Below are 7898 nucleotides of genomic sequence, written 5' to 3'. Positions count from 1 at the left end.
ACCCAACCCAACCCAACCCAACCCAACCCAACCCAACCCAACCCAACCCAACCCAACCCAACCCAACCCAACCCAACCCAACCCAACCCAACCCAACCCAACCCAACCCAACCCAACCCAACCCAACCCAACCCAACCCAACCCAACCCAACCCAACCCAACCCAACCCAACCCCACCCCACCCCACCCCACCCCACCCCTTACCGACCATATGAAAACCGAGCAATCCGTCGTTAGTGGACAGCGCCCCTTTGGCAACATTGTAAACTGAAAACAAATGAGGTTTGTAATGCCCGCTTTTATGTCCCCTCGCGCCACCCCCGGCGACATTATTTTATTTTTATTTTATTTTATTCTAAAACCACCGGATACAGCTCTCATTGGCCATTTTACACCGGGGTGTCCAACATATGTAACAGTAAACGTACACAAACAACCATGCCCTGGACCGGGGAAACCTACCCAGGCGGGACTCGAACCCGCGACCTCTTGTTTGGCAGGCGAAGACGTAACCCCGCCGCCACCGAGGCCGGCAAATTACCCAACTAAATTAGTGGGTAGGAATTAAAAACAAATGAGTACTGAAACTCATCTTAACCCCTGGCGGCGACTTTTTAAACTTAAACGACAAATGAAATATGAGAGTCTTAACCCCTGGCGGCGACTTTTTAAACTTAAACGACAAATGAAATATGAGAATCGTTTTTATTGCGCTTTAAGTGAAAAATATATTTACGACACCCAAGTACGTAACGAAGCGAATGCTATATTCCAAAGGACGTGGATACGTAGAACCATCGTGGAACTGAGACAGTTAACACTCATCTATCAATTTTGATTTATTAAATGCGTTTAATGATAATAAATTCTGCAGAATCTTTCGACGGCTTCTTTTTTATCAATTTTTTTTTTTGAAGTATGTATCATTTCTTCAAATATTTTTTTTGAAATTACTAGCAGTATTTAAAATTAGGGTATTTTTTGTAGATTAAGCAGTAGAAATACTTCCATTAAATAGACATTCTTATGCATCTGGTAGATATTTAATGATACTTGCCATTCCATGTAAGATTCTTCCATGGCCACTCCAAGAAACGAGTTCCAGCCGACAGAAATTCCTAGGTGGGTTTCAAATCTTTTCTTTCATTTTGAACTCCGCTATTAATCCGGGATATCCTAGTAAATTGGTAATTTTACAAAGAGATTTCATGTGAGCATCGATCGGTGGACGAATTAGTGTTCGTTTCTCGAAGAAATTCTTCGCGCGAGTGTATTTGGAGGTTGATTTTAATATTGTTTGTGTTATTGCTTCAATAATTAATAGTTTTAATTATTTCTCAATAAATTCTTACCACAGACTTATATGCTTTTGACATTCTCGCTCACCAACGCTAATGCAGTACACGGCGCATATCCTGGTTTGTTGTTACGAAAAGAACTTGATTTTTCGAGGGTATTAAATGAATTATTTTTGTACTTATAGTATATTGTGGAAGAATGTGGAACACTATGGATGAATAAATGACTACTTAGAAGGAAGAAAAACATGACCCGTGACTGGGTTAGCATTTTACATTGACGCTTGTTAATCTACCTACACAGCACAATAACTCGCGTAAATAATGTATTTACCAAGGAAATTGATGTGTACTACCTATACGTAATGTATTTTTTAACGTATTATTGCTGTATTACAGCGTTGTTATATGTAGGGATTTTCATTATGTATATTGGTGTATCCATACCGGTATAATGCATAAACCTGTGAGTTAATATTAGCGACCAAAAATATTCATGTAACATGTAGGAGAGTATACTGCCGAGGAAGATTATATTTGTGGATTAATATTCACTCTAAAAACTAATAATTGCCTATTTGCGCATTATCGGTTTTAATGAGTCAACTCATAAGATCATCATTGAGCGAAGTAGTGATATCCTTGAAACTAGTACGTTGTGTACGAGTGAAGTTCGTTAAGTTTCACGAATTTTTAGGGATTTATGTGGTGTTAGTTGTTGAAAAGGATAGTGAATTTTCCTTTTTTCTTGAATTTCATTCGCTGGGCTTAAGAGACATGTGTTTGTGAGGTATTTTTGTGAAAAACGCCTTTAACCCGGTGTGCGTAGAAAACTCCAGGAGTGGACCCAAAGTTAAAGTTTTCAGCTTTCCAAAATATCTTGAGTTGGAGATCAAGTGGATTCGGCCGATCAGAAGAGACAATTCCACCTCCACGAAAAACAGTAAGGTATGTACTTACCCTTTCACGCTGTAATTATTTGGATGTAACCTCTATACTATCTGATCACCGTGCTCTTCTTTTCTCGCTTGAGTCCTTGAACAAAACCTCTTATAAAATCCCTCATCTTATCCATAAGAGAACTCATTGATGATGAATCAATCATTAACCTTGTAAATTCAATAGCTCTTGAAACCTGGGATGATATTTATGAAGCAGGACATGCAAAAGACAAATTTAAAAAATTCATTGATACCTTCACCATGTATTTTAATGCAGCTTTCCCCAAGAAATACCTTAGATGTAGACCGAAAGACTCCAAAAGAAAGCTCTACTCCCATGACCTAGTAGTTGAGAGTCGACGCCTACGAGAGCTTCATCAGGAAGCTAAATATGTTGATAATTGCCTAATGGCCTCTTACAAACAATCTCTTAAGGTCTTAAAAGAGCGAGTGAGGACACACCGCAAAATCAACAACGAGATGTACATCACTTCCTCGACCAATCCCATAAAATCAGCATGGGATGTTATTAAGTGCAACACCAAATCAGGTCAACATAATGCTATGCATGATAATTTCAATGGTACCCTAACTACAAATCCTGTGATTATTGCTACCAATAACTCAACTTTCAGCAGAAAAACCACTGACTCCCCTCCCCCATACCCCTTACTCACCAAAAGCTCTCCATCCTTTAGGTCCTTTTTTCTTTTTCCCACTTGTCCCAAAGAGGTTCAAAAAGTCATAGAATCCTTTCCAAATACATGGTCCTCAGGTTTTGATGAAATCCCCATTCCAATCATCAAAGCAGCTAACAAATTCATATGCCATCCCTTGGCAGACATCATTAATTCCGCTTTTGACAATTGATATTTTCCCAACTATCTTAATGTTAGCCCACGTTACCCCTATTTACAAAAAGGGCTCCCGGTCAGATCCATACAACTATCGGCCTATATCCATTCTCTCATACTTCTCAAAAATGTTTGAAAAAATCTTATATAATCGTCTTGTAAGTTTTCTGGAACAACAAAAATTGCTTCATGAAAGTCAACGTGGCTTCCGAAACAAAAAATCAACAATCAGTGCCATATTCCAACTACTAAACTATATCCACAAGGCTCTAGATAATAGAAATTCCACTGTTGGCATATTTTATGATCTTAGCAAAGCCTTTGACAGTATTGATCATTAAATTTTGTACTTTAAACTCTCGAGGCTGGGTATCAATGGTAATGCCTTACTCTGGATAAAATCCTTCCTTACTAACCGGCAGCAGCAAGTCAAATTTAACTATCATACTGCGAAAGGTCCCAAAATTACCCTGTCAGAGCCACTAGAAGTTCATCAAGGTGTGCCTCAAGGCTCAATACTTGGACCCCTGTTCTTCCTAATATTTGTAAATGACCTTCCCAACTCAATTACTCTTGGGAAACTGCTCCAATATGCTGATGATACGTCATGTCTGCTACAGTAAAAAAACTCCACTGAACTTGGATACCTCTGCAGAACCGCTGTGTCTGACATGAACGAGTGGTGCAGATCCAATGGTCTCACCATAAATTCCCTGAAATCCTTTCATCTTCAGTTCCATCACAAAAGAAGTCCTCCCTCTTCCAGCCTCCTACTCCGAGTAAGTGATAACCCCATCCTTCGTTCCCAAGCCATTAAGTTTCTTGGGTTAACAATCAATGAAAACCTGGATTGGTCTCACCATGTAAATAATGTTACAAAAAAAATAACAGTTGGCATCTTCCTCATTAGAAGATTAGCTCCAATCGTCACCTTGGACACCTTGAAATTACTTTTTCATGGTAAAATCCAATCCCACATCACCTATGAGATATTATTCTGGGGAAATGACTCTCTCTCCAGAAAGATCTTCTCTCTCCAAAAGCAAGCCCTAAAAGCTATCCTTCGCCTTCCCTCACGTACCCCTGGCAGACCCCTATTCAAAAAACTGTCAATTCTTACTGTTCCATCCCTCTACATTCTAAACTGTGCCCTATTTGTAAAGCAAAACCCAGAAGATTTCCCAGCTCACCACAAAGTACACTCCTACCACACTCGTAATCATAATAACATTCACTTGCCCCATTATTCTCTGTCCTCATCTCAGCACGGTCCACTTCACTCAGCTTCAGTCATCTACAATAGCTTACCACCGAGCATAAAATCCATTACATCCATATCCAATTTTAAAAAATGTCTAAAGGAGCTCCTAATTAAGAAAGCATACTACACCTTAGCAGAATATTTTGATAATGGCTGTGATTGTTGTAAAATGTGACCCTCTATTTTATGCCTTGTATATATTTATGTATGCATGTATACCTGACGATTTCTATGTTGCATAATGTAACCAACAGAAATAAAATTATATTATTATTATATTATGTAATTTCTAGCTAGATGTGGCTTGGGGATGTTGATGAATGTCTCCAATTCTAAAAGTGGTGATTTAAAATATTGTAGCAGCAATTTGACTGAAAATTCTTTTATTTTAATTGTTTCTTGTATTATTTCGTTCAGTAAACGTGTGGTTGAAGGAGTTACTGGGAATTATAATTTAGCAGCCAAGTTTATAGAATCGAATATTGTTTCTTAGCTTGCCCTTTGGTGTGTTATGCGTCTGAAACTCAGTACTCAGTTAAAAACGCTTATTTAACTATTCATTCATAACCTAGAGTTGAAAAGCTGCTTGAATTATTTACGCCCTAAGTTATATAATCGGGTATTTTCAATGAAACTTATTGAGTCATTGTATTTTTGGCGTAGTACCTTTTTACAATTACACCACCGTTACCCACCTCTCTTGCCTCTTCTGCAAACTTGCTCCATAGTCCAGAGTCTAGTGCTTTTTCAATTTTTATTCATCCTTGTACGGAATCGGATTTACAAGCTATAATTTCAACCCTAGCTAACAAAAACTTTTCGGGCCCTGATCACATCCCAGGGAGAATATTATATCTCTCTTATAGATGCATAAAGGAACCTCTTCTATTTCTGATTAATGAATCCCTTACTCAAGGGATTTTCCCATCTTCTCTCAAGCATTCCATTATTAACCCTTTATATAAAAATAAAGGCTGCCCCAATAATTTGGATAACTATAGGCCAATTGCTAAACAAAATGTCTTATCTAAAGTATTTGAAAAAGTATTCTACAACCAATTAATGTCTTTCCTGGATAAATATGCCTTAATCTCCTCAAATCAACACGGCTTCCGTAAAAATCGCTCTACTACATCTCCTCTATTCCATGCCACTGACTTTATTTTGTCATCACTTGACAACAATCAAAAAACTGTAGGAATCTTTTATGATTTCTCCAAGGCATTCGATTTTGTGGATCACTCTCGCCTACTTCGTAAACTTAATTATTTTGGAGTGAGAGGCATTGCCAATAAATGGCTTCAGTCATACCTCAGCAATCGGACACAGGCTGTCTCACTGTCTGTAAATGGCAGTATATACTCTTCCAAAAGTACTTCTACCACCGTAGGAGTTCCTCAGGGTTCAATCTTAGGCCCAATCTTATTTTTAATCTACAATGATTTAGCTCATTCCCTCAGTAATATTCCAGGTTCTAAAGTCATATTATATGCTGATGATACGAATATTTTACTTTCTTCTCCAACTCAAAATGACATTATTATGAGCTCTAAAAATGCAAATGATAGTATTTTAAGCTGGTGTACAGCTAACAAATTGATTTTAAACACACAAAAGACACACACTGTTCAATTTTGTGGTAATAGCAATGTTCTCGAGAGCATCCTAATTAGATTGGATAAAAAGTCTATTGAGAATGTGTCCCACACAAAATTCCTTGGTGCATACTTATGTGGTAATATGTCCTATGAGATGAATATTGACTTCTTAGCCAACAAACTAAGTTCAATCTGCTATCTATTAAGACACCTTAGGAACTGTTGATTTAAATATTCTTCTTACATTGTATTAAGGTATCTTTTATTCTCGAATGTCATACAATATAATTTTTTGGGGCTCATCCCCTCATGCCTCCAAGGTGTTCACATTACAAAAACGTGCAATTAGAATCATTGCAAAAAAACCTTTTGATGCTCCCTCCAAGCCTATTTTTAAAGCACTTAACATTCTTCCACTCCCGTGTGTATATTTATTTTCAATTTTAATTTTTGTTCGTTATAATCTTGATTTGTTTATGCTCAATTGTGATGTTCACAAATATGAAACCAGGAATTGTAATAACCTTCATTATCATTCCATTAGGACTAACAGATCAAAGCTGGGCCCTCGCGAGCTGGGCCTCAGAATTTATAACAAACTTCCTGCGCATTTGAAATCAATTCAGTCAATGGAGTCATTCAAAAGGAAGTTAAAATCTTTTCTTCATGAGAAGAATTATTATTCTGTTAATGAATACCTATTTCATTCCTCCTATTAAGCATTAATATCCTGTGAACATACAATTATTTATAATCTATTATATGTATATATATGCATTTTTTTCCTTTTATGACGTGTCTTATATCTTTTGCTGTAAGGTCTCTAGACAAAATAAATTATTATTATTATTATTACTACGGGGAAAAGCACATACATTTTAAGGTATTCTTGTTTTCAAATTAATTTGAGCTTATGTATCATTTCGCAAGACCAACAATACTCACTTAATAAGTTGCATGGAAAGCAATGATGAGAAATTCATTGAGTCTCGTCAGAAACTTGTATATGTTATTAGTGTGTATGAACCGCCGTGAATGGAAATATGCGTTTTTCTATTACAATCGTGAGTGGTGCAATGAACCAGAATTTAACTGTGTCCGGCTTTCATCATCTCAAATTATCTTATGCTTATATCTAGTTTTATATAAAAAATCATTGAGGTATGTATAGTTATCTCCTATATTTGCCAGCCAAGTCATTAGATATATTTCTCGTTCAGAAATGCCTTAAATTGAAAATGAAATGACTAAGTAATTTAGTTGCTATTTTCTTATTTATTAATTTTAGGTGTGTGAGCTGCACTTCACATTGAGTGATGTCAGAAAAGAATCTGTGGCCTTGCACGAGAAGATGGGGAGATAATTCGTGTTGAATTAAAGGTGCCGAGACTGGGGGAAGGCGCCATTTCTTCAGTTGCCAAACTATCATTCAGAAGACAGAAAGACAGTGGAATAAGTTCCATATATATTACAATGGTGGATGTGGATTTGTTTTTTTTTTTAAGTGGATGATGTGACAATGTGGCAATAGACATTCGTTGGAGAAACTATTGAAGATAGTTAGTATGGCTTCTGCCAATGCACTTAAAATAATTTTTGATCATAAGAGAAAGACAGTATTTGTTTCAGCAAAGTAGTTCATGGTAACAAGAGAGAATTGCTACTATTATTGTGATTGAATAATGACAATATAAAATATCTGTATTTTAATTCTGTGTTTTTTTCTTTCCTGCCACTAAAATTCATTGTGGTGATGTCTTCATGCATGGTAAGAGCTGAGATGTGATTTAAGAGATATCATATTCTTTATACATATTTTTATGCTGGTGATTTGGCAGGACTTTCAAATTTTTATTAGATTGATACATCTACTGAAGTGACATTGAAACTTACAGTAGTTATAACTACCGTTGTGTGCACAGAGAATCATTTAAGCCTTTTCTGGC

The 7898-nt window shown here is 36.7% G+C and overlaps 1 long non-coding RNA gene across 1 annotated transcript; it reads left to right on the top strand.

The window, feature by feature from the left end:
* The first annotated feature begins 667 nt into the window (after positions 1-667).
* Positions 668-7662, top strand: LOC124166710. The gene is made up of 2 exons (XR_006866485.1): positions 668-1122; positions 7241-7662. It is a non-coding gene; the product is annotated as an uncharacterized LOC124166710 (long non-coding RNA).
* Positions 7663-7898: the final 236 nt, after the last annotated feature.

Source organism: Ischnura elegans, chromosome 10 (genome assembly GCF_921293095.1).
Source record: "Ischnura elegans chromosome 10, ioIscEleg1.1, whole genome shotgun sequence".
In the NCBI taxonomy this organism is placed as follows: Eukaryota; Metazoa; Arthropoda; class Insecta; order Odonata; family Coenagrionidae; genus Ischnura; species Ischnura elegans.
This window is presented reverse-complemented; position numbering and strand designations above follow the sequence as displayed.